Genomic DNA, 27,255 nt, shown 5'->3' with positions numbered 1-27,255 from the left:
AAAGAAAGGTTTATTTCATATTATGGTTCCAGAGGGCTAAGTGTCTGTAATGGCAAGGAAGTGGCAGGCATGATGGCTGGAGTGGCAAGCGGAGAACTCAGACCTTGAAACGCAAGCAGGACACAGAGCGAACTGGGAAAGGCACAGTCAGACCCTGATAACATTTCCTCCATCCTCAAGGCCACACCTTCCAACTGGGAACCAAGCCCGAGTGTACGGGGAACACCTCCTTCAAACCAACACCCCTAGTAACTGTGTAGACATCCTAAGGTTGTAGTCACAATCCGTTAGGCAGGTGTCCGTGGGAACACTGGTGTAAGCAAACCCACTGCATTCCAAGATCTGTGAAAAAATTGTACATACAGTCATGCAGAGTAGATAGCACCCAAATGAAGATAACAAATGGCTGATACTGGCTCATGCATGTCTTATGTGATAGTGTCCTGTCTGCAGAGTGCACGCTCCCTGCGTGCAAAATCACAACCTTACTATAATGCAATCTGCCCTGTTTTCTAGGCTCGCACATGTGTTTATGAGCTCTCTTGGTAGGCCACACTGCAGGACTGTTCAACCGTTTGGCATTGTGACATGCTGTTGTCACCTACAATCCAAGCGTGCGGGGGGGCGTTTGTCTAGGACGCATGCAGCTCATAGCAGGCAGATTGGTCACAGAGTCCTCTCTACCATCTAGGTCTGTGTAAATAAAGTCGGTGGATGTTTACACTATGAAGAAGCCATCCATCGTGTGTTGCATTTCTCAGAATGTATTCTCATCATTACAAAATATGTGAGTGCTGGGGGACAGCTGCCAGCTTGGATTTCCTGGGCTTCTGCTGAAGAATAATTTAGGGTTGTTTTTTTTTTTTTTTTTCTTTTTCTTTGTGTAGCCCTGGCTGTCCTGGAACTCATTATGTAGACCAGGCTGGCCTTGAACTCAAAGATCTGCCTGCCTCTGCCCTCCCAGTGCTGGGATTAAAGGCATTGTCACCGCTTGGCTAGCCTTTTTTTTTTTTTAATATGAAGATTTTTTTTTCTGCGTATAAAGTAAAATCACACACGCAATTTTTCAGCCAGTGGGCACCATATTGGGTGGTACAGTTTGTGAATTTAGACTATTTAAAGATGGATTGTAGTTGTTGCTGAGACAGATGCGTCTTGGAAAGGCAGGGGATGGTGTTGAGTTTGCCCATCAATGCAGGAGCCGAGGGGGAGAGCGTCCTTGTGCCGGCTTACCTTGGGGCCCTCCCCAGCTGGCAGTGCTGTGGTTCCTCAGAAGACGCAGGGAACGGGCGCAGCTGGGAGGCGTGGGAGGCACCGTGCACTCAGAGGGCGGGGGAGCTGCCTTCCACATGTCGAGTACTCAACTGCTGTACACACGCAATATTTGTGAGCAGCCTGGGTAAGTCAAAGGGACAGATGCCACAAACAGTGAAACTGAGGGAGGGGAAAACAAACAAACATTTGTTTATGAAAGCATTGTGTGAGTGTGTGTGCATGTGTGTGCGTGAGAGAGATGTGTGCACTCATGAGTGTGTGACTATGTGTGATGTGTGCACGAGTGTGTAGGTTGTGCTCAAGTGTACGAGTGCTTAAGATTTCGGCACGTGTAGGAGCGTGATGTGTGCGCATGAGAGCGTGAGCGTGTGGATGTGTGTGTGATAGGCACACGAGGATGTGGTGGTGGCGTCCAGAGCAGGCTGTCCTATCTGTTCCTCTGCTGTGTCTGTGGTCTGTCCTTCTCCTCCGAGACAGGGTCTCCCAGGGAACCCGAGCTCACCGTCTGTGCTAGGCTGACAGGCCCAAAGTTCTCGGGCTACACGGGTCTCCCAAAGACGGAGTCGCTGACATTCACAGGCACGCCCAAGCCTTTGGTGGGGGTGCTGGAGTTCCAGCCCAAGTCCCTGTGCTTGCAGAGAAAGCTCTCTCACCCACGGAGCTACCCTCCTGCCCCGGAGGCATCTTACTTAACAAAAGCTGTGTAGACACAGGGAGACTTTAACAACATGTGCTGTGGGATGGGGTGCCTGGGTTCAAACACAGGTGCTGCCACTCCCTCCTGACCACAATACTCTAAACTTTCACAACCGTCTTTATAAAAGTGGAATAAGTAAGTGCAATCTACAAGTGAAATCTTAGTACCCAGAAGATGGCTTAGCTGTGCTCTGTGCTAGTGTTTCAGCACTAAGCCATACCTGAGATTCAGAACAAAGACTTTGAGAAGAGGAAGAAGTGATGGAGAAGGAGCGGAATAATAGCCTGGTAGTATGTACCTGGAACTGCATTTCACCGCGTCAGATTTATGTGTGCGACTGGGAACTTACTCTCCTTCAGTAACCTGGTCCCTACTAATCACAGTGATTGCATTTGCATCTTGCAATAATTTCAACCTTCACTGAAAGACATTCACAGACAGCATTTTAATGATGTGCTTAGGAACACATAAAGCAGGCAGGTATCACCAGACCCATTTAAAGATAGGATTCTGCCAGGGCTGAGCCTGATCTCGTGGTATTTCAGGTCCTGGACCCTGATGGGTGACACTGGGTTTCCAATGCTTACATTTTCTGAGTATAAGTATGTATGCTATGTGTATACATGTGTTTATGTATATAATTATATAGTCTGATTATATATGCATATTTTGTAAAAGTGAGAATGAAAATGTCAGATGCCTATAATTCATCAATTGTGATAGACAATTCAGTGAAATTAATGTGAAGATGGTCTTTTAAATGCAAACATTTGAAAGAATCATGTTCAAAATCACTCTAAGGACTGGGAACCTCTGGTTGCTTCTGTTTCCATCGTCCACAAGGGGGCACCATTGTCCATCCTATCTCACCTTTCTAACTCTTGACTGGCTACTGCTTAAACAAAAATGGAATATCCGAACAGTTTTGGCTTTCCCCTCCAGGGATTCTGCTGTACGGAAGGCATCTTCAGATTCTAAATATGTTATAAGTATTTGATCAGTGTGAGTCATGTTGCTTTAGGAATCAATTCTATGTGTCCCTTACAATTCATTTAACATTTTAAAAAACGTTTTTGTGTGTGGGCATGAATGTGTGATTATGTGTGTATTCATTTGTGTGGAAGCCAGAGATTGGTGTTGGATAATACCTCTCTCCACATTAATAATTTTTATTTAACATTTGTTTGTTTCTTTATGTTGAGGCAGGGTTTCTCAGTGAGCTTGGAGCACACTGATTGGCTAAATTGACTGGTCATTGAGCTTGGAACATCTGTGTCATGTTTGGTTGTGTCTCCCCCTTCCCCCTCAGTTCATAAATGTGCACCCCCACACCTGGCCTTGATGTGGTGCTGAGGATCTGAACTCTGGTCCTCACACTTTTGTAGCAGACACTTTACCACTGAGACATCTCCCCAGGCCCTGCATTTGGAAACTTTTAAAGAAAGAAAATTGTGTATACATACAGCATACAACATAATGCTTTGATGTGTGTGTGTGTGTGTGTGTGTGTGTGTGTGTGTGTGTAACGGCTAAATCAAGACACTTAACATTTGCATTACCTCACAGAGTTTCTATTCTTTGTGTGGTGAGAACATTTGAAATGTGTGCTCCCGCCAGTTTTCAAACATGTAGTATTTTGTTATCAACTCTATTCTCCTAGTGGTACAATAGGACAAAGTATCTAAACAAGGCAAGTCACAGGTTTACTTTGTCTCATAGTTGCAGGCATGTCTGTGCTGCAGCCTGTGTGCTGCATGCAACCTGTGAGAGCCATCACATTTGCAGATGTGAGCACCAACATATCTGTAGATGACAACATCCTGTTGCCATGTAAAAGGGACAGACACTCCTGGGAGGGGGTGCAGGTCACCCTGACAAGAAAGCCATGGAGGTGGCCCTGGGTTTCATCTGCGACACAAAGGTCTTGTTCACATCTGGGCAGATCAAGGAACCTAGAAAGGTCCTGCTCAGCAGCCTTTCTCTGTGTTCCTCTGATTAATGCTAGCACCCAGTCCATTACACTGTGACACCCACAAGCTTCCCTCTCTGGAACCTGGGAACACTCTCAGATGCACCCAGAGGTGTGTCACCAACGTGGTTTCAAATCAAGTCAAGGTGACAACGAAGATGAACTATTTTGAGGATCATACATCCATTATTTTTTCTGTTGCTCTGGTCAAATAACTTACAGAAGGAAGGGTCCATCACAGCCCGTCACAGTGGGAAGGCACAATGGAGGGGCAGGCATAGCAGTGAGTATCAGGTATGGTGGCACAAAGAAGGAGCTGGGAGACCACATTTTTAAATAAACATGAGGCAGAGAGAGAATTGCAAATAGGTTGAGACTATGAACTCTCAAAGCCCTGGCCAGGTGATGCCTTGCACTAAGAGCGACACCTGCTGGGAACCAAGTGTTCAAGCAGCTGAGCCTATGAGGACTATTTCTCATTCAAGTGGTCACAGATCTCTTGCTTTTATTTCTTTATTTTTTTTTTTTAATTTTAAAAGTTTGGTTATTCACTTTACATCCTGAACACAGCCTCCTCCCTCCTCTCCTCCTGGTCCCACCCTACCACTCTCTTCCTGTTTTCCCAACTCCCCTTCTTCTTAGAAAAGGGGAGTCCCCCCACCAGCACATCAAGTCACATTAGAATTGAGCATACCCTCTTTTCCTGTGGCCTGGCAAGGCTGCCACACAAGGGGCAAGTGATCAAAGAGCAAGCAACAGAGTCTATGTCAAAATTGGCCCCTGTTCCACTTGCTGGGGACCCACATGAAGAGCAAGCTGTTCATTGGTTGCATATGTGTAGAAGGCCTAGGTCTTACTATATGACTAATATCCGCTTATAAGTGAGTGTATATATACCATGTGTGTGGTTCTTACCTCACTCAGGATGATCTTTTCTAGTTTCATACATTTGCCTGCAAATTGCATGATTTTTTTAAAATAGCTGAGTAGTATTCCACTTTATAAATGTACCACTGTTTCTTTATCCATTCTTCAGTTAAGGGACATCTAGGTTGTTTCCCAGTTCTCGATATTATGTATAAAGCTGCTGTGAACACAGCTGAGCAAATGCCCTTGCAGTGTGGTGTCACAGACCTCTTGAACTATTGCCTCCTATCTGAAGTTTTGTATCAGTTTTGTATCAGTTCACAAACATATTCTCACACTGACCCTTTGCCCAGGGCCTGGTAACCACTCTTATATTCTGTGCTTCTGGATATTTCACTGTTCCACAGTCCATACAGAAGAGTGCATGTCACATAGGGCTTCTGAACCCAGCTTAATACACCTAGTACAATTTCCTCCAGGTTCATCTATGTAGTTGCAAATGACAAAATTCCCTTAATTTAAAACTACCAAAAATTGCTGCATTTGTTTGAACACGCTGTATTTGTTTTATCCATTTATCACTTGGTAGAAATGTAGGGGAATTCTAGATCTTGCCTATAATGAATAATGCTGCAATAAAAATGGAACTGAAGGCATTTCTTTGATATATATGTAATTATCTTCGGGTATAGACCCAAATGTTCTCTCTTTCTGGGGAGACCTGAACAAACATCTATTCACCCCAGCTTGGGCACTGATGACAGACCAGAGACACCGTTCTGCCCGAGTCTGGATTGGTGGGCCAGTGGGCTTTCCAGCATTACTTACAGGACTGTGGGTGAAGGGCAACTGACAAAGGCACGGGTGATTCAACAGCAGCGCCATCACCTAAAAGCCCACCTCAGCATGAAAGCTTTCCCTGCTCAGCTTGTCATCAGCTCCACGGAAGAGTCGCTTTTCCTCCAAAGTTTTCTACTCTCTTAGAGTCCAGAACTCAGTCCTGGGGAATGATGTCATGTGTAGTGGGCGGGGTCTTCCCACAGCAGTTAACACAGGGAAGTCTATCCTCCCACAGATCGCCCAGACAGCAGCCTGATTTAGACAATCCCTCGCCAAGACTCTCCTCACAGGTGATATCAGACTGTGGCAAGTTTTACTGAGTGGTAACACCCATCATGGTTGCATGGTAACTCAGCTCCCACCAATGTGGCTAAAATTAAAAATGGACAACACCAAGGGCTCACGAGGATGTTCAGGTGCCTGGCCTCTTGCACCCTCTTGGTGGAAATATAAAATGCTGCTGCTGCTTTGGAGGAAATGGGGCAGGCTTTTGAGCAGGGTTTGTGAACTAGCGTTTCATTGTGAAGTTCACGCTGGCCTCCAAACTGCAGATCCTCTAGAGCAAGGTCATGACCCGCAGCTTGAGAACCACTGCTTTAGGTTCAGCTTCCCATGTGCTGGGACTGCAAGTGTGTGCCACCCACTCAATTAAAAAAAAAAAAAAAAAAACAACTCATATCATACATATATGCCCTAGCAATTTCAGCTCTCTGGATTAATGAAATACGAAAGCCCATGTCCACAAAAATATTGGCACAAGACATTTTAATTCATAATAGCCCCGAACTGAAACCAGTCCAGATTCCATTGACTGGCAAAATGATCTGTGAGCTGCGGCATGTCTGCAACACTCACTGTTAGCTGTTCCTTCTACGCCGTGGGTTACTGGCTCTACCGAGTCACCATCTCCCTTGAGGGTACAGTCATCAATAAAGATGACAAATGCATGCTTTGCATTGAGAGAAACAACAGACACAAAAGAGCACTTACAATGTGATTGATTTGATTGATTCTATATGGAAAAGAAAACAAATCTACAGTATAAACCAAGACACAACAGTGATTTCCTGGTGACAGATTGTTTTAATAGTCCATACTGGGAGCTTTCTGGGGAGGGGGGCTAGAATGTTTGATTTTTCAGCAGGATTCTCTGGGTTGCAGGTACGTATGTGTGTTTTAACTCTTATAACTAAACACATGCTATTCTTTACAATAACTGTTTATCCGGCCACTTACTTCTGTGTTGGCCTATGAGGTGTGCGCGCCTGTCTGTGTGTGGGCACGCTTCTCCGTGCATGTGAATGTGGGGGTGACAGGCCGACACTGGGTGTCTGCTTTAGTAGCCGCCTTAGCTGTGGAGACAAGGTCTCACTGGATGTGAAGCCTGGTCATTGGCTAGGCTGGCCGGCCGGGGAGGCTCCAGGATCTGCCTGCCCCTGTCCCCTCAGAGCTGGGGTTACAGACACACACTGCTTCACTTGGCCTTTACGTGGGTGCTGGATCCAAACTCAGGCCCTCTGTTAAGGTTTTTTTGTTTTTGTTTTTGTTTTTTAAGCTATCCATCTTTTGAGTGTTAAAGATGCAGATTTATTTGCAGAAGTATGAAAGGAATTCACTTTTGAAATTATGCCAAAAAAGTCACTGAAAATTTTCAAAAAAACAAATATAAAGAATAAGTTTCTTTATTTCCTATCCATTTTCTCAGATAGCGTCATAGGAGTCTCTATTTTCCCCTCTGTCCTAATAATATGTATATTTTAGAAAACTAAATTTGGGTGAGGACCTGCAGATGTTTCGGTCATTGATTTAATTAGTGCTGAACTGATTGGTTGGGTGTAGGCTCCTTACTGGAGTCAAAGTAGGTTTTATCTTCTCTTTCTTCAAGATTTATTGTGGTGTGTGTGCATATGTATGTATGTATGTATGTATGTATGTATGTATGTATGTATGTATGTGCACCCCATGCATGAAGCTACCTTCGGAGGCAAGAAGAGGGTCCGATCCCCTCAAGTTGGAGCTGCAGGCGGTTGAGAGCCATCTGGGGTGGGTGCCCAGAACCCAGCTGTCCCTTGCAAGAGCCATAAGTCCTCTTGGCTGCTGAGCTATGGTTCCAGCCTTGAAGGCTGGCTTCTCCCTGGAGCCCCCTGGAGCTTTGAAGAGCCCGTGGGTGCAGCCTGCCTTAGAACAAATGGCTCAGGAAGAAAGGCATGGGAAGGGAAGCCTGGCATCTGTATTTTTAGTTTTGCTTTATTTTTACATTTTGTGTTTAAGCGTTTTGCCTGCAAATCTGTCTGTGTGCCACTTGTGTTCCTATGAAGGCTACAAGAGGGTGTTGACTCCCAGGGACTGGAATTACAGGCTATTGCGAGCCGCCATGTGGGTGCATCCCAGTGCCCTGGGAGAGCAGTGAGGGCTTTTAAATGTAAACCCATCTCTCTAGCCATGATAGTTGTGTTTTTTAAAACAATTATTATTCTGTCATATATCACAGCTTGACCACAGTTTCCTTTCTCTCCTCACCCTCCAGTGCCCTACCCCCTCAAACCTCCTCTCTCCCAGAGCCACTCTTCCTCTGTTTCCTTTCAGAAAAGAGCAGGCCTCCCAGGAAGAACATGGCATAAGGAGCCTGAACTGGCTATCTTCTGTAGCCAGACGAGGTGGGACTGATCACTGTATTTTAAAAAGTCTCCCTTTTCGTGGGAATTTTACATAACCCGATTTTAGGTTTTTAAAAATGTATTTAATCTTTAAACAAAATATAGCCTTCTTTAAGGGTGCAGCGTGGAGCCACTTCCTGTTTATTCCAGTTCTAAAAGATTCTTATCAAAGTGTGATGAATCAATACATTCACATTATAATAGAGCAAACTTTAGAGGCTAAAGGGGTGGCTTAGTGATTAAAATAGAATATTGCTTTTACAGAGGACCCCAGTTCGAATTCAGCACCCACCCTGGGCAGCCCCCAACTCCTTTGGCCTTCATGGGTACCTGCATGCAATGCACATAGCCATACACAGATAGACGTATAATTAAATTTTAATGAAAAAAATATTAGAACACTTTAGTTTTAGACTATCAGAACACTTTAGTTTAAGATTGTCAGGACAATACGATCTCATTGGTAGAAATTATTCTAATCTTATAATTACTTCCAAAATTCTTCCAGTGTACATACACTATCTTCATGGCAATATCAGCATTGATTAGGTCAACTGCCAATTGATTTTGGAAAAAATAAACTTCATGTTTGGTATTTCAGAAGTAGCACTGAAGGAGTCATTGGAGTATTTTAAAAAAGATTAAAAAAAATAACCCAAACAAACAGAATTACAACAGCATTCCTTTGCTTATTCCAGCTATGGGAGGTGGGAGGAGTCATGGCTTCTTCAAGACTATTGTCCCAGAAGGTCTCAGCAGCCTAACCAGGGACTGCAAGGTGCTCTCTGCCCTCAGCTCCCAGCTGCCAGCACGCAGAGGGCTAGGAAGTTAAAGTACAGGAGGGCAGGAGGGAGGCCGTGCCTGCCCCGAGGGTGGCACACTGGATCTAAATGAGAACAAAGTACTGATTGTTCTTTGTTTGCTGAGCAGGGCCTGCTGCCAGCGCAGAGCCACCCAGCTCTGAGATGCCCAGCTGGGAAGAGGCCTCTAGAGCTCAGCCAGCCAGGTGTGGGGGCTCCAGCAACCAGCTGCTCTCCTTCCTGGTTGCAAGGTCAGGTGGAGGTGAGGGCAAAGAATGTGGTAAAACGACAGTTAGAAATGTCTCAACCGTCCTAGACAGGTTCTACCACAAGATTTGGATTTTAGAATTTTATCTCATTAGAGAAAGGGGCAGAAACTGGCTACAATTCAGGCTAGCAGCAGTTCAAAGAGCAAACTTAGTAAGGAGGAAAACTTGCCCCACTACAGGTGAAATAGGCTGCTTGGGGTTTACCTGCAGCAAGAGGCAAGGGAGAGTTACCACACTGTTTTCACAGCTTTGGTGGACAATTGGGTCCACCAGGGCTCTCCGGAGTAAGGCGACCTCCACAGGAAGCCAGAACTTTCTAGAAAGATTATCACTGCACACTGATAGGAGCATGGGCAGTGGTTCCTTCCCGTATTCGTGTGGAAAGAAAAAAGTGACCCAAGTATGCTTTTAAGAAAAGTACACAGAGAGAATTTTGTCATGAGCTTTATCTCTGGGTGAGAGGATCATGGGAGAATTTTACTTTCATTCTGTACATTTCTAGAGTTTTCAAAGATCATGCACATCTTTAAAACTCAGGGAAAATGTGAATTATTGGAGCTGTGAAGGTCCACGGGCCTTGCAGCCAGGGTTTGTTGTGTGCTTAGGTGCTGTGGAGAGAAAATCACTGATCCACATACTTTCTCATTGACATGAGTGGCAGAACAGATGCCATCCTAGTGAAGGCCTGTCGTAAAGACAAGGGTTGGCACTCTCTTTAACCATTCTGGTGAGCTGCCAGCCAGCTCCCCACCTTGGTGTTGTTTAGGTCAGACATGTTAATTAGTTCTGCATAGATGCCAGATAGATATATACCATATATATATCTTTATATATATATGCTTTCTTTTATTAACTTATCTCAACTCTTGCTTTGTCTGACTTGGAATCTTTACTTTGTTTTAGTCTTCAGTTATAAGGTCAGAGCTGGAATTTGTAGAAATATCAAGTGGCCAGGAAAAAGCAAAAGCAAACCAGACCTAAACCAAATGAGAAGTCTGTGGATTAGCTGGGACTGCTATCGTTGCACTTTGACCCATTTTAAAGATGCAGAGACTGACTCATGCTGATGGTTCTGGAATCTGCCCTGAGTTTATGAGCCACCATGCCAGTGCTTCTCAACCTGTGGGTCATGATCCCCTTGGTGGTTGAAGGACTCTTTCACAGGGGTTGCCTAAGACCAGAAGAAAACACAGATCTTTACATTATGGTTTATAACAGTAGCAAATTTACAGTTATGAACTAGGAAGGAAAATAATTTTATGGTTGGGTGATCACCACAACATGAGGAACAATATCAAATTGTCACAGCATTACGAAGGTTGAATGCCAGTGACTCTATGACTTTGAGCTGAGACGCTTGTGCAAGTGGTGCCAGACGGTGGCCTACGACAGCATGTGTATTGACAAGGGACTGTAGGAGCCATTCTGCCTAAGCTACAGATTTCCACTCATCCTCCCACCTGGCCTGCCAGGCCTCAGTCCTATTGCTAAAACCACAGGGGCAGAAACTTACTGAGGATCCTAAGAACTGGTGCTGTATGTGAACAACCATTTTATTCTATGTTTTAAATCACTGTCTATACTTTTGAACTTTAAGTTATACAGAAAAAGGGGCTGGCAGTGTAATCCAGAGGCAAAGCAGTAGCTTAATTTGTACACAGTCTTGTTTTCAATTGTCAGCATGAGGCATACCTTTATCCAAAAAAAATATTTGTGTGAGTGTATAGACAATAAGAATAAGCTGGGTGTGATGGCACATGCCTATAATCTCAGCACTCATGGAGGCAGAGACAGGCAGAACTTTGTGAGTTTTAGGCCTGCCTGGTCTACAATGTGAGTCCATGACAGCCAAGGCTACACAGAGAAACCCTGTCTCAAAAAAACAAAACAACAGAAAACAAACAGAAAGAGAATAAAAGAATATAAAAATCCTCCTTGTGCCCACCTGCCGTCCCTGCTTTAAGGAAAGCACTTGTCTTAGTTTGGAATTGTGATAAATACCATGACAAAAACAACTTGGGGAGGAAAGCAGTTATTTGGCTTACACTTCCACGTTCTTTTTTCTTTATTATTATTATTATTATTATTATTATTATTATTATTATATTAATTACTCTTAATTCACTTTGTATCACCCCTGTAGCTCCCTCCCTCCCTCCTTCTTTTCCAATCCCTCCCTCCCTCCCCCGTTTCCACACATGCTCCTCCCCAAGTCCACTGATAGGGGAGGTCTTCCTTTCCTTCCTTCTGATCCTAGTCTATCAGATCACGTCAGGAGTGGCTGCATTGTCTTCCTTTGTGGCCTGGTAAGGCTGCTCCCCACTCACAGGGATGTGATAAAAGGGTAGGCCAATAAGTTCATGTCAGAGACAGTTTCTGTTCCCATTACTATGGAACTCACCTGGACACTGAACTGTCATGGGCTACATCTGTGCAGGGGTTCTAGGTTATCTCCATCAATGGTCCTTGGTTGGAGTATCAGTCTCAGAAAAGACCCCTGTGCCCAGATTTTTTGGTTCTGTTGCCCTCCTTGTGGAGCTCCTGTCCTCTCCAGGTCTTACTATTTTCTACTTCTTTCATAAGATTCCCTGAACTCTGCTCAAAGGTTGGCCATAAGTCTTAGCATCTGCTTTGATACCCTGTAGGTTAGAGCCTTTCAGAGGCCCTCTGTGGCAGGCTCCTGACTTATTCCCTGTTTTGTCCTTCTTCTAGTGTCCATCCTCTTTGCCTTTCTGAATGGGGATTGAGCATTTTAGCCAGAGTCCTCCCTCTTGATTAGTTTCTTTAGGTGTACAGATTTTAGTAGGTTTATCTTATATTATATTTCTAATATCCACTTATGAGTGAGTATATACCCTGTGTGTCTTTTTGCTTCTGGGATACCTCACTCAGGATGATCTTTTCCAGTTCCCACCATTTGCCTGCAAATTTAATAATTTCCTTGTTTTCTTTTTTATTGCTGAGTAATATTCCATTGTGTAGATGTACCACAATTTCTGTATCCATTCCTCAGTTGAGGGGCATCTGGGTTTTTTCCAGCTTCTGGCTATTACAAATAAAGCTGATACATGGTTGAGCAAATGTCCTTATTGTGTACTTGAACATCTTTTGGATATATGCCTAGGAGTGGTATAGCTCCTTGTCATGGAAGGAAATCAGGGCAGAAACTCAGCCAGGGCAGGAACCTGGAGGCGGGAACTGAAGTAGCAACCGTGGAAGAATGCCACTTCCTGGCTTGCTTCCTGTGGCTTGTTCAGCCTGCTTTCTTACACCATCCAGGAACGACTGTCCAGGGATCACACCATCACAGTAAGCTGGACCCTCCCACAATAATCATTAATCGAGAAACTGTCCCACGGCTTTGCCCACAGGCTGCTCTGGTGGGGGCATTTTCTCAGTTGAGGTTCCCCCTTCTCAAGTGATGCCAGCTCAAATCAAGTTGACATAGAGCTAAGGAGTAGAGTCATTGCCCTGAGGTAACTGCCAAGATTACCAGTGTGCTGTTTGGCAAACAATTATCAAAACAACTGCTAGTAGTGCTGCTAAATATGTACCTGCTGTGATTCTAGTTCTTACTAGATTAGTGTTTCATAAATATGGGGGTATAGTCTCGGGGCCTGAGCTAGGTTGATACAGAAAGATGACAATGACATTCAAGATCAAGGGAGTGGCAATGTGTACCTCACGAAGGGCAATGTCAGAGGGAGGACCTAGTGTCAGGCCCGGCCTAAAGCAACTCCAGGTATCTATGGTCATAGAACTGGCCTTATCCTTTCTTTTACTGTAGATGGGTCTCTTTCTATCTAGAAACAGAGCTGGCATAAAGACGGAAAAGTTGGTGTTAAAGCAATGGCCCAGTGCTTAGGAATGTTCTTGCAGAGGACCTGAGTTGTGTTCTCAACACCCACATCATGCAGCTCACAATTGCCTGTCACTCCAGATCTAAGAAGTATGATGTTGTCATCTGGCCTCCAAGGGCACTCACACCCACATACGCTTACACACAGACATACACATAAATAAAAAAAAATAGAAATAGAAATAAAATACAAGGGGATGTAGGGTTTGTCATTGTTTTTTTGCTTTTGTTTTTCTGTAGGTTTTAGTTTTCCAAGACAGATTCTTGGAGAACCCAGTCTGACTTGGTGCATTTACCTCCACCTCAGCCTCATGGGGACTGGGACTACAGGCATGCTCCACTATATCTGGGAAAAAAAAAAAAAATATATATATATATATATATATATATATATATATATATATATATATGAGAATCTGATTCCTATCATTGTATACTTCCGTGGTAAGCCAGCCCTTTTGCTCTAAGCCTAACTTTGGTCTTGGTTTGAACAGTGGGCCTCCAATGTCAAATCCTGATTTTAGATATTAGCAGAAGGTCCTTCTCCTGTCATTTCACAGACAAACTGCACAACACATCAGATCCCCTAACTCAGCATCGTGCCCTGGCTTTCCTGTGTCTTCTGTTCTTGCATCCAGCCTGAGCTCTGGAGGCCAACTTGCTTGTGAAAAAGCTCCCGTGCACAGGGCTCTAAGCTGCAGATTCATCTTCATCCTCCTGTCTTAAAGTCGTCACTTTAGCACTCCTTCCCCACTGGGATCTGGTTCAGTGAGGATAGGAGGAAATTATGTGGCAAAGGAATATGATGTCAGTATCTTTCCACATCAGTGTTCGCCACATAGAGTGGTGGCAGTGGACCATGGCTGAGAATGAACACAAGGACGAGATCTGGGGAATGAGTTCAGGTCACTGGCACCTTTTGGCTCTTTCTATACATCTGCTCTACCACTTAGGGGCTCCCGCTACAGAGGCAGTGCTGGCTAACCACCATGATGCTGGTGGTATTTGTCTTTTCCATGTACACCGCTGCAACACAAGTGAGGACTGGTACTCTAGGATCAGTGTGAGGTGGGAAGACATTTTTAAGTATGGGTGCCTGACAGTAAATACAATAAGAAAGTCCACACTATGCTTTCCTAGGATGCTACGATCACTAGCCAGAACCTCTTAAAGCTGGCCTATGGTCCTCAGCATTAGCTATCTCACACATTTGTAATAAAACACTGAATTACTTTTAAGAATGGTATTTTATGTCATCAAAACAAAACGCCTGCCTACAGATTGGGAAAGAATCTTCACTAACCCTTTATCTGACAGAGGACTCATATCCAGTATATACAAAGAACTAAAGAAGCTGAAAAGCAGCAAACCAAGTAATCCAATTAAAAAATGGGGAACAGAGCTAAACAGAGAATTCTCGACAGAGGAATATCGAATGGCAGAGAAACACTTAAAGAAATGCTCATCCTCATTAACCATCAGGGAAATGCAAATCAAAACGACCCTGAGATATCACCTTACACCCATCAGAATGGCCAAAATGAGAAACTCAAGGGACAACACATGCTGGAGAGGTTGTGGAGAAAGGGGAACCCTCCTCCACTGCTGGTGGGAATGTAAACTGGTACAACCACTCTGGAAATCTATCTGGTGCTTTCTAAGACAATTAGGAATAGTGCTTCCTCAAGACCCAGCTATACCACTGCTAGGTATATACCCAAAGTTTGCTCAAGTACACTAAAGGGATATTTGCTCAACCATGTTTATAGAAGCTTTATTCATAATAGCCAGAACCTGGAAACAACCCAGATGTCCATCAACGGAGGAATGGGTACAGAAATTGTGGTATTTTTACACAATGGAATACTACTCAGCAATCAAAAAGGAGGAAATCATGAAATTTGCAGGCAAATGGTGGGATCTAGAAAAGATCATCCTGAGTGAAATAACCCAGAAGGAGAAAGACAAACACGGTATATACTCACTTATATAGACCTATAAGATATGATAAACATAATGAAATCTATACATCTAAAAAAGATAATCAAGAGAGCGGACATGGGGTAAAATTATCAATCCTCGTTTTGAAAGACAGATGGGATGCGCATTGAACATTGACAGGAGTCTACTGAGCGCATTTGAAAGACTCTAACTAGCAGTGTTTTCAAAGCAAAGACTCATGACCAAACCTTTGGCAGAGTACAGGGAATCATAAGAAAGAAGGGGAGTTAGTCTGATGAGGAAAGGACAGGAGCTCCACAAGGACCAAATATATCTGGGCACAAGATCTTTTCTGAGACTGACATGCAACCAAGGACCATGTATGAATGTAACCTAGAACCTCTGCTCAGATGTAGCCTGTGGTAGCTCAGTAACCAATTGGTTTCCCATAGTGAGGGGAACAAGGACTATTTCTAACAGGAACTCAATGACTGGCTTTTTGGCCTCTCCACCCCCCAAGGGAGGAGCAGTCCTGTTAGGCCACAGAGGAGAGCTTTGCAGCCAGTCCTGAAGATACCTGATAAAACAGGATCAGATGAATGGGGAGGAGGTCCCCCCTATCAGTGGACTTGGCAAGGGGCACGGTGGAGATGAGGGAGGGAGGGAGGGACTGGGAGGGAATGAGGGATTGGGACACAGCTGGGATACAGAGTTAATAAAATGTAACTGATAAGAAAAAAATAAAATTAAAAAAATTAAAAATTAAAAAAAAGAATGGTATTTTAATAATTTTTGGAGAATTTAATACAATGTATTTTGCTTATATTTATAATACACAAACTCCTTCCAGATCCACTCTCTCCACTTACCTCTCTACCCACCAAACTTTGAATTTTTGTCTTTAAGAAAAAAAAAATTCACCAGTCTTACTGTGTGTTGCTCAGCTACTCCTGGAAGTGGGGCTTGCCCAAAGGGATGGTTGACCTACAAGGGCTCATACCATTAAATAAAGCTTACCCTACCTCAGCAGCTATAAAATGCTAATAGCCCCTCAGCTAGTAGTTAGACTTCATGTTTGCCTCCCATCTCCCACCTCCATGCTGAGATTTTTGTCTGGCTTGACCTTGTTCAAGCCTTGTGCAGGCTGTCAAAATCAAAATGAATTCATATGTGCATCTGCCCTGTTGTGTCTGGAAAACAGTTTCCCTGAATTTTCCCACCACCTCTGACTCTTACCATCTTTCTCCCCTTTCTTCATCAAATTTTTGATTCTTTGGGACAGGGTTGTAGGTCCCATGAGTGTTGAGCACATCACAGTTTCCTATTCTCTGCAGGCTGTCGAGTTGTGGGTCTCTGTGTGAATTGTAGGCCACTGCAAGAAGAAGTTTCTTAACAGAGGGTTGAGAAATGTACTGGTCTACAGGTATAGCTACAAATCATTAGGAGTTGTTTTTATGCTATGTCCATTTGACAGAATAACAGTAATAGGTTTTTTCCTTAGGGGTCATGACCTATCTAGCCACAGTGTCAGGTATAGATTCTCTCTAGTGGAGGAGGCCTTAGTTCTAAACAGAAAGTGATCAGTTACTTGTATAATATTTGTGTCACGACTGCTCCAATAGGCACATCTTGTCAGGTCAGTTGTGATTGTAGCTTGAAAGGTTCACAACTGGGCGAGACTGATAGCTACTTTATGTCTGTGGTAGTGTACCACCAACACACTATGAAAGCTAGCCAGTAGTGGTGAAGTTTCCATGTGAGGATCAGCTAGATTTCCCCATGTTCTGTGACTCAAGAAAGTGGTCTCTTTAGGACAAGGATCTTACCATCAAGTTCATAAGGGTTATCAAGAACACTGAGAATAGCCTATAGTATTTGGAGTTCTATGGGACTCCACTGTCCAGCAACTCAAAAGGAGGCAACCCATTCCTAATAGTGGGGCTTTAATTTACTAGTATGTAGAATCTAGTTGGGAACATCCTACTCTTGCCTACCTTATCCAGAGAATGCCCTGTGGAGTCATCAGGGATTGGAAATATATCTTGTAGAAGATGTAAAATCTCTGTCCTCAACTAAATGAACTAACTAGAGTCTGCATGGAACAGGTATGTATTCCAGAAGAAAGCACTGTGACTACAAGATTGTGCCAATGTTCAGATGGTTTCTGAAGCACTCGAGAAACATGTGCAGACATGCCTTAGACAGTGAAGCACAATATAATTTGAGAGGGTCATAGCTCCATCATGAAAAGTAGTAAATTTCTCATTAGAAATTAAGATGTTAACAAAAGCTTCTTACAAATAAATTTCAGGGTTGAGTTCAATAATCTCTGAGGTCCTTTTTGACTTGAACTTTCTTTAGTCATCCATGAACTTAACTGTCCTTAGAAATCACCATTGGTTATAGTATCCCATCCTTAGTGAAGAACTATTTTTAGGTTTCTTCTGGGGTCATTCTAGATATGTTGAAGACTCCAGAAGGGGAAAAATATATGTTAGGTAAGGGTTGGAGAGAGGAGTGACAGAAGCAGGAATGTACATTCTGGGATGTTTTTACATTCTGGGATATTTTAACATTCTGATCTTATTTTCAAACCCAACCTACCTAACTTAGGATTTAAAGCATTAACAAAACATATAGTTAGGGTCTGGAGAGATGGCTTAGCAGTTAAGAACGCTGCTGCTCTTCCAGTGGACCCAGGTTCAATTCCTAGCACTCACATGACAGCTCACAACTGTCAGAAACTCCAGTTCCAGGCGATCTGACATTTGAACACAGACGTGCATACCAGCAAGACACCGATACCCTTACTCACACTCAAGAGTTCAAAGTATTGTGGCATTTGTAAGTTAGTTTCAAGCATGGGACACACATATGAAGGATGAGTTATAGCTTTGAACTGTATTTACATGACGCTACTTTATTCCAGAAGGCACTTAGTTGACATAAAGAGGAAAAATCAAAGAATGAAAAGAAAATGATGATTGGAAGGAAGTTTAACAAAGACACCATGTAAATAAACAGTGATTATGTTTACCCTGCCTCCTTGATGGAGACATATTCAAAGATATTGGGAAAATATCCAGGTGGGTTATCAGATCTCTGTCCTCTGGTTACTCAAATATTCTCTCATTTCAGCACATTTAATATGTCACATAGATTTTTCAGGATGCCACACACACAATATTTCTACTTTCTAAGAGGACTAATAGAAACCTCAAGGGATTTATATACAGTTACATAACTAATTTTTATCAGAATCCATATCAAGATTTAAAAAAAAATGGCTTCTGAAAAAAAAAAAAACATCTAATTTTTCTTGAAAACTTTTAGGACATAAACAGCCTTCTAGCTTGGTCTACCTTACCTTTAAAAAATTGTTACAAATTTTACCCCTGTGTTTTTGTTTCTATAAATTGAAAATTGCTGCTTTAAAACATCTGAAATCATTAACTACTTGCCAAGATGATTTCTACTAAAATGGATATTTAATGAATCCGGAAAGCTGCACGTGAGACCCACAAAGATGCACATAGAGGATAACTGACCATGGGAGGAGGGTAAAGGTCCTGAAGCAGAAATGAGGAGGCGCCTATGAGTCAAGGGTGAGGGTGTGTGGCAGCAAACTGGGAGGAAAATACTCAGATCAGATGACATGAGACATCAGCCATGTAGAAAGCAGAGATCCCAAAGCAACAAGGAGATTCTTCCCTGCTGACTACCTTTATAGTGCCAGCAGGCTTCGGGAGGAAAAGAAGATCAATGGTTTTACCCAACACTGGAGCTTGCATGCTACAATACTAACCTTCCAGATGAAACATGACTACTGATTCAATCATATCATGGCTGTTATCGGGGTAACTAACAGATTTCTGATTGGATTTGAGGGCTGCTCCACAGGAGATTTTCATTTCTGACATTGTAATCATGGTCAAAATTTCACTGTTGGAGAGGTCAGGCCCTAGGGTCGAACCTACTATGTTGATTTTGTTCAATGTTAGTATTGTCAAATTGCTTTCTAAATATCTACGTTTATACCCATAGATCTGGGCTACCCCTAACCTTGGTCAGAGAAGCTTCCTTTGCAGTGGGCAGCAGTCAACATAGACACACATACTTGGTCAACACGGCAAGAACTAGAGAGACTGCTCAGCCCTAAATGGGACACTTTTATCAAGTGGCCCTCCACTCCCAGCCAAGGCTCCACGACTGGTCATCTTGGAGTAACTAATATAAGAGCTGGAGATGGGAGAAGTGTTAAAATGTCTTCTGGACATGACATCACCACCATAATCATGAGCTTACACCAACTGTGGTTGCTTGCATAAGATAAAGCCAGACAAAATTCCTGAATAGACAGAGATTATCTCATATCCAGGCCCTACCCCTACTGAGGAATTATCAGCAGTTGATAGTTGCCAAGGAAGGGGTATAGGAGGAGTTGGAAAGGCAAATGAAGGTGGGATACGATCACATATCTTTGTATACTGTACAAAATTCTTGAGAATAAGGAAAATTTTTGAGACTATATGTAGGAACAAAGTAGCTGAGCCACAGGAAGTGAGTTTTTAATTGCAAAGCTCTGTTTCTCAGTAAAGACCACAGGGTGAGTAGCAGGAAAGGAAGCAGAAACTAGGAGGAGAGGTACAGCAGGGTCTAGGGAAGGAGAGGCATGGCCTAAGCATTGCTTGAAAGAGTTGGGAAGCAAGTTCTAGAGTAGAATGGTGAGCCTGTGACATCAGTAGACTTGCTGGAGTGCTAGGCAGGCAAGGACTTCTTTCTTTAGCAAAATGTTGGTCACCCAGGCAAAATCACTGTGTTATGAGAGCAAGCAAGTGGTTAGATGACAGTGGACAGCTTGTGTGGGTTACAGACAAGAAAGGCAGGTCACATTTTCAAGCAGGTAAATTATGCTGGAAAGTTTTTCAGCAGGGAGTGTTATGCTCTGAACTGCATTCCCACCTAAAGTTCATATGATTAATTCTAATACTGAATGTCTTTGGGTGTGACTCTGTTCAGAGACTGTGCCTTTAAAGAGGTAATTAAAGCAGACCTTTATGAATTACGGCTCTTAAGGAAATATATTAGAATATACACAAAGGAAAGACACTGTGAAGAAATGAAAGATAGCTATCTTGGTTTATATTGCTGTGATAAAACACCACAACCAAAAGCAACCTGGAGAGGGAAACATTTATTCTGTCATAAAGGGTAGTCAGGGCAAAAACTCAAGGTAGGAACTGAGCCTGGAGGTAGGAGTTGAACTAGAAGCCATGAGTTTTACTTTACTGGCTTGTTCTGTTTCTTACAGCACCCAGGACCACTTGCGCAGGTGTGGCACAGCCCACAGAGGACTGGGCCCTTCCACATCACCCATCAACTAAGGAAATACACAGATATGCCCACATCCACAGGCCAATATGATTAGAGTATTGTTATCAGTTGAGCTGCACTCTTCTCAGATGGCTCTATTTTCTATAAAATTCACAAAAGCTATCCAACACAGTGGCCATACATAAGCCAAGGAGAGAGGTCCTCCAAAGCTTACTTTCACCTTAGACTTCTAGCCTTTAGAACTGTGAACTAAGCAATTTCTGTCTATGGGACTTTGTTATTAATCCTCAGATAACAGCCATCAGGGAGGTTGTGTGTGTGTGTGTGAGAGAGAGAGAGAGAGAGAGAGAGAGAGAGAGAGAGAGAGAGGGAGAGAGAAACCAAGGGGAAAAGTGAATGACCAAATGACCAGGAAATGGAAATGGATATGAAGTCCAGGAACCGCTGTGGAGAGGGATGTCTGGAATCGCTGGATGGCCCTAGTGAAATCTAGCAGGAATCTAGAGATGATAGTAACTGCTGGTTAGTTTATGTTGCTGTAATAAAACACCATGACCCAAGTGACTCCTGGCAGAAAGTTTCTCTCAGTTTGCAGTTCCAGAGGGAAAGACCAGCATGTTTGGAGGCATAGCAGCAGGCAGCAAGAGCAGGCAGCTGAGGGATCACATCTTCAACCACATTCAGAAAGCACAGAAAGCGAACTGGAAGTGAGGTGAAGCCACAAACTCTTAAAGCCCACCTCTAGTGACATGCTTCCTCCAGCAAGGTAGCATCTCCTAAAGGTTAACAATGTTTCTTGATCTGTGGTTGTAACCTCCCAAATGACCATTGTAAAACATTTGCTTTTACATTATGATTCAGTAACATAACAGTAACAAAATTACAGTTATGAAGTAGCAACAAAAATAACTATATTAAATGGTCACAACATATAAAACCACTGTTCTATAGCCTTCCCAAATGATACCACCAAATTGGGTACCAAGGGTTCAAATAAGCCTATGAGAGATGTTTTTTCACTCCTACTACCACAATACTGAAACATCTTACTGAGACAAGAATGCCTGAGTGGGTGTGGAAAGTCAGAAGACACTGGCTTAGGGAGCTAGTTCTGTGTTCCAGTTGAATCAGTAGGGGCTGGACCACAGCAGATGAGCCTAAAGAATGTTAGGCCTGATGGTTGAAGAACATGGCTTGTGAAAAATACAAGTTCTCAGATGCCACACATGATTTCCTGGGTACAAATCTTTAGGTGAGGAGTTTGGGACAGTTTAAACGAAGCCATGGGATGGCTCAATAAATTTGAGAAACATAATTAAAGCATGAAAATAGATTAGTTAAGTATCACAGTAATTTATCTACACATAAATGAATTGAAACCAACATATATCTAAAAGGATATACTCATTTGGGAGATTACAGGTCGGGCCCAGGAGACGATTTATGTATTTAGGAGAATTCCTTTAATTGTACTATTAGGTAGAATACTTATTGCAGCTCCATAGTTTAAGAAACAGGAAAGTAACCCCAGTGAAACACTACAGAATAAGCAAATAATTAGGAGACATAATGACAAATAAAATTACAGGAGTGAAGTTTTTATTTCAGAAGTACGTAACTTTGTCAAATCTTTGATTTTGAGAAGAGATAGAGCATTCACAGATTCCAAAGGGAGCATCTTTCACATTGTAACAAATCTGAAACTACAACATCTTGCTTGGCTGGTTGTAAACAAATGTATTTAGTGGTGTGTAAAATAAACACATAATGGAGTTTCTTCCTGCAGGTTCTGAGAACCCCTGGAGTGCTGAAAGCACAAGACAGTGGTTAGTCTTTCCATTTCTTCTTACGTGTAACAACAAGCGACACAGGTTTGCTCCTTGCCTGTGTGCCACTCAGGCCTCCTCTACAAACTTGACCATACTTGTAGCTCTAACATCAGCCAGCCCATTTCACTGTGTCACCAACCCTGCTCCCCTAGGCTGCAGGAATGTGTCCTTTGTTGGGAGATTCTTATTGTCTTTTGCATCTACTTTCTGTTTCTCTGTGTAAATCTTTTTGATATTCTTCTGGGACCAATGAATGTTTATGCTGTTTTATCACTTTGTAACATCCTAGGTTCATTTCCTGAAGCTTGCAGCCGAAAATAGCTTTTTCCTCTGTGTGTCTCTCTTAGAGCTTTTACCTCACTTGATGGCAGAGGACAAGCTTTCAGTTTGGTTTTTCTCAACCCCACCTTAGATATAAGCAATAGGAACTCAAATCTGAGTACTTTTAGAAGACAGAATTTATCAAAAGCTAGGGAGATGGTTCAGTGAATAAAAAGCTTGTTGCGCAAATTACCTGAGTTTAAAATTCCAGAACCCAGATAATCTGGAAGCTACCTAGAGCATTTATAATACCCCTGCTTCTTTGGTGAGTTGGGAGGCAGAGACATGAGAGCCCTCAGATGCTCGGGAACCAAGCCTGATAGAAGCAGTACAACACACAACCAAGACACTGCCTCTTACAAGGTGCGAGGGAAGGACCAGCAACCAAGCTTGTCCTCTCACAGCTTCACATGATGTGGCACAGGCATATCACACATATGTGCATACACTCCCCACAATACAGGGACACAAACAAGAACAACAATCATAACAATTTACTGAGGCATGCGAAGTGTATTCCAGGAACACAAGGAAACTTGGATACAATTGTCAATGTCCCTGTGCGGTGGGCTCCCACTCCTGGCTCTGCTTTCTTCTGCCTTGCTTTATTCCCTGTTAGACCTCCCTTTACAGTGACAAGGCTGACCAGGTTCAGCCTCAGGCCTGCAGCCTTCCAATGCAGCAATTGTGCTGACACACTGACTTTCCAACGACTTCAACAAATGCTCAGAGACTGTGCTGTTCAGGGCTGGACTGGGCTAGACAAATCCCCATGACTAGACAAATCCCTTTGGGAAGTGGAGTGGAATTGCTCCACCAGACCAGACTGGGGTCAGTTTTGACTAACTTACTCCAAATTGTTTCTTACTCTTCTGATTTTACATAAAAAGCTCCCACACCTCAGGAAACTCCTCAATTTAGTGTAAACCAAGACAGTGTGTACCTTATAGGTCCATGCTGATGATGACGGAGTACTGAACTCTCATAGACTAAGAATGGGGGAGAGGGCATACTGGAGTGTTGGCTCTGTGGTAAAGAGCTGGTACTGTTCATTCAGGGGATCTGAGACCACTAGCTTCCTCAGGCACCTGTCCTGACTTGAACACAAAGCTACACACAGACACTTGCATATACATAATTGAAAATAATATAAATAAATATAAATTTTTAAAATGAAAGTGGGTAGTCTCCATTAGAACCACAAGAAAAAGGAAAAAGAATACTGGCCAAGCAAAACACCAGACAATAGCTTTTCTGTTCATCTTTTTAGATTAGAGGCCCCAAAGGTGCTGTATCTTACTCGTTTTCATTTCTTTGGTGGGGGATGACCATGTTAATATTCACATAAGAAAGCGTCAGGAGAATTTTTGCTCTCTCATTTTGTTAAATACTTGGGGAAATATCTCTTAGGATGAACAAATGTCATGATAGATTATATAGGACCATTTTAAACAGAGTTTCCATGTAACAAATCTCCATCCCTCCTAACTGAGACAATGCAAATGCAATATTGCTTAAAGCAAGGTGGGTGCATGATTTCATTCACTGAACTTTCAAAATCACTCTGACGCTATGTTTCATAAGGTAGCTTTATGCATTACAGCTACAACAAAGCCTGTGTTATGATTTTTCATATAATAATCTAGCATACATCAGAATCCGAACTTTAACCTGCTCTCCTGAGGATCTGAGATTGATTCAGCCTTTTGTGTTTCATGACTGTCTGGCAATGAGCAGGGTTGTTTTGCTTTGACCAGGATGTGGCTTTTGCTCTGAAACCATTTTCCTGTAACATTCTGACCTAACTCTTGCCAACAATGAGGTAGACATCATGGTTTTGCTTGTTGTTTTTGTTTGTTTGTTTTCTTGAAATGCATAAAGGGCTACATCTTTAACTTTAAAAACAGAATAAAATTATTTTAATATTTGGGTTAATGAACAGATAGGAAATCTTGAGCTTAGTTCATGAAGGAAAAAGAAACATCCTTTGACATGCTGGTTTAAATCTTATGTTGCCTTTGGAGACAAGGACTCTTAGTCCCTGTGAATTCAGGCTGGCCAGTTCTTTCTAGAGCATATATTCATTTGTGCATAATGAGTTCAGACTATTGCTTCCTTGCAGTCTCTAACACAGGGTGAGTTTAAAGGTTCTCTATATAAAACTGTCTTTTCAAAAGCTGAGATGAAAAAATATTATAAATGTCATTCTTTTGTCTACCTAAATAAAACATGTTTATGTCAAAAATCACATTAGAAATGAAGATCGGTCTTAATGCCACATTCTTTTGTTTTTTTCATTCCAAGAAGAAAACCTTAGTGGACATTTCTAGCACCTACTCCATCTCAAATCTACTAAGGAAAAAGTAGTTTTGGAAAAATAATTCCTGTCCACTGCTCGGCTTAAGATGTGTATGGGAAGACTAGTAATTACCTGCTTTTGTTTTGTTTTTACTTGCTTAGGGTTGGGCATGTGAGGCAGAAACTAGTCTAACTGACATGGAGGTGTCATCCCTGAGAGACCAAACCCCGAAAAGTCACTTATATTACTCAGGGTTCATGAATAAAACATGGATCCTATCATTCCTGTAACTGCAGGTAGTTACCTTTACAGGAAAGGAAATAGATGCCAATCCATTTCCAGGTAGGAAGAAAGAGCAGTGTGCTTGAGTGAAGCCACAGGCTCTGAGTTGCTAAGTCAGCGATTTCTGAAGTGCACCTTCTCTCTGAATTTCTTGTTCTACAAGAAAAGAAATAACCCTTATCATTTAGTCCTACTTAAGATAAATGTCAAGTATGGTTGATATGGGAAATGTAAGAGAGATAACCGGAGTCTGGTGCCTTTGTTTTCGACTACTTTATCTTAAAGCAGAGGAGACCAGACTACATGGGACTCTGAGCTGATCCACACACTCTGAGCTGATACACACACACACACACACACACACACACACACAAGCAGCAGCGATAAGGAAGTTTTTCTTTCTCTTGGTGATCAGCTCACTATTCTCTTTATTACATGTGCCACCCATATGGCACTTAATTCTGTTATTATTTTTTTTAAGCAATTGTGTCCCCGGCAAGGAAGCAGCCAGGATATGCAGAATCCCAGTCCCCAAATGCAGAAAGTTTAAGTTCTGCTACAAGGTGTATTATGTAAATCCTCCTCAAACTCCATCTTACTCTAACTACTCTTCAAAATGGGGGGCATTTTAAGGACTCAAGGTAACAATCACAGCTAATACCATGATCAGTAATTGCACCAAGCACTTTATTTGCTTTACTGACCTTATCTGACCAGAAGCCCGAGAGGTTGGTACTGCAGGACTAGCTGTGAGGATAAGGACATGAAGCTCCTAACAGGTTGAGACACATGCCCAAGATTACTCACTGCTGGCAACGAGGACCTGTGGATCCAGGATGCTTCCGTTTTTTTTTTTTTTTTTTTTTTGGTTTGTTTGTTTGTTTTGTTTTGTTTTTGTTTGTTTTGTTTTAATGCACAGGGTAGCTAAGCTTGAAATTGGGATCAGTTTATCAAGGCAAATTAATAATGAGCAGACGACAATCAGATTAAAATTGTCTCCTTGGTTGAACCCATGCTCTTAGCTGTGGCTAAACTCTCAACTCACAGCAGGGCACCAAATTCAGCCTTTGCCCCCAAGAACCTAGGAAATCCAGCCAGTGAGTTCACAGCTCAGTCTTTCAGATTTCGGGATATAGTGTATGATTATTATAGCCCTAATTCATTTTATTGTACCCCCTGTGTATCTGGTGTATATACAGTAATGAAAATACTCTCTGGGCCCTTGCAGTTTAACAGAGGAGAGCGCATTCAACATGGAACACCTTAAAATAACTCATTAAATCCAACAAAGACTGAGGACTTCATTGTCAGGTTCATCTTTGGGCATTACAGATACAAAGGAAAAACAAAAAAACAAACAAACCACTAACCTCTCTTTGTCAACTGTTTCTGGGCAATACAAATATTAAATAAACATTTCTGTTTGGCAATTCTGCTAATTAAGTTTGAAGTTGGATTCTTCAGCTATTTGACTAATAGTCCTTTTAAAGTCAAGAGCATAATTTCACGTACACAGCTGTGTGAAATGTCAAAATAAGAACAAATTTAGTTTGCGGACCCTAACTGACTTTTATCTGGGACAGTAGAAGCAGGCAATACCTTATTTTGAATGGCCAGAGGAGGAGGATTTTATAACAGCAAGAGAATTCAAAAAGGCAGAAACATGACCAGAAAAAAAAAAAATGAACTAGTTGTTTCAGAGTTTCTTTCCTTGTACAGGTGAAAGCAGAACGAACTTCCTCATCTTCTGGCTAAACTGGGCACCCATAACTAGGGAAACAAGAAAAGGGGAAGGCCAGGGAGAGAGAAGCAAACCTTTTCTCCTAGGTACAATTCCGCTCCACCTGTCTCCGAGTGGTACAGTGCAGGGAACCAATGGGAAAGGGAGTCGGGCGGGCTCGGGCACCCAATCCAGGTAAGCGTCTCGGCCTCCGCCGCCGTCCACAGCCGCTCCCCGCGGTGTCCAGCAGCTGCGCCCTCGGAGCGCCCCCCAGCAGCACCGGTCCTCGCGGCGTC

The 27,255-nt window shown here is 42.7% G+C and overlaps 1 long non-coding RNA gene across 1 annotated transcript; it reads right to left on the bottom strand.

Annotated features, from left to right (window-relative positions):
• On the bottom strand, nt 1-27,161 carry LOC129680657 (uncharacterized). The gene is made up of 4 exons (XR_008720718.1): nt 27,055-27,161; nt 25,262-25,395; nt 1,234-1,395; nt 1-342 (listed from the first exon to the last, which is right to left on the bottom strand). It is a non-coding gene; the product is annotated as an uncharacterized LOC129680657 (long non-coding RNA).
• Between the last annotated feature and the right edge of the window lie 94 nt (nt 27,162-27,255).

This window comes from Psammomys obesus, unplaced genomic scaffold (genome assembly GCF_907164565.1).
Source record: "Psammomys obesus unplaced genomic scaffold, mPsaObe1.curated_primary_1811, whole genome shotgun sequence".
Classification (NCBI taxonomy): Eukaryota; Metazoa; Chordata; class Mammalia; order Rodentia; family Muridae; genus Psammomys; species Psammomys obesus.
Note: the sequence above shows the minus strand (reverse complement) of the source record. Positions and strands in the feature narration are given on the sequence as shown.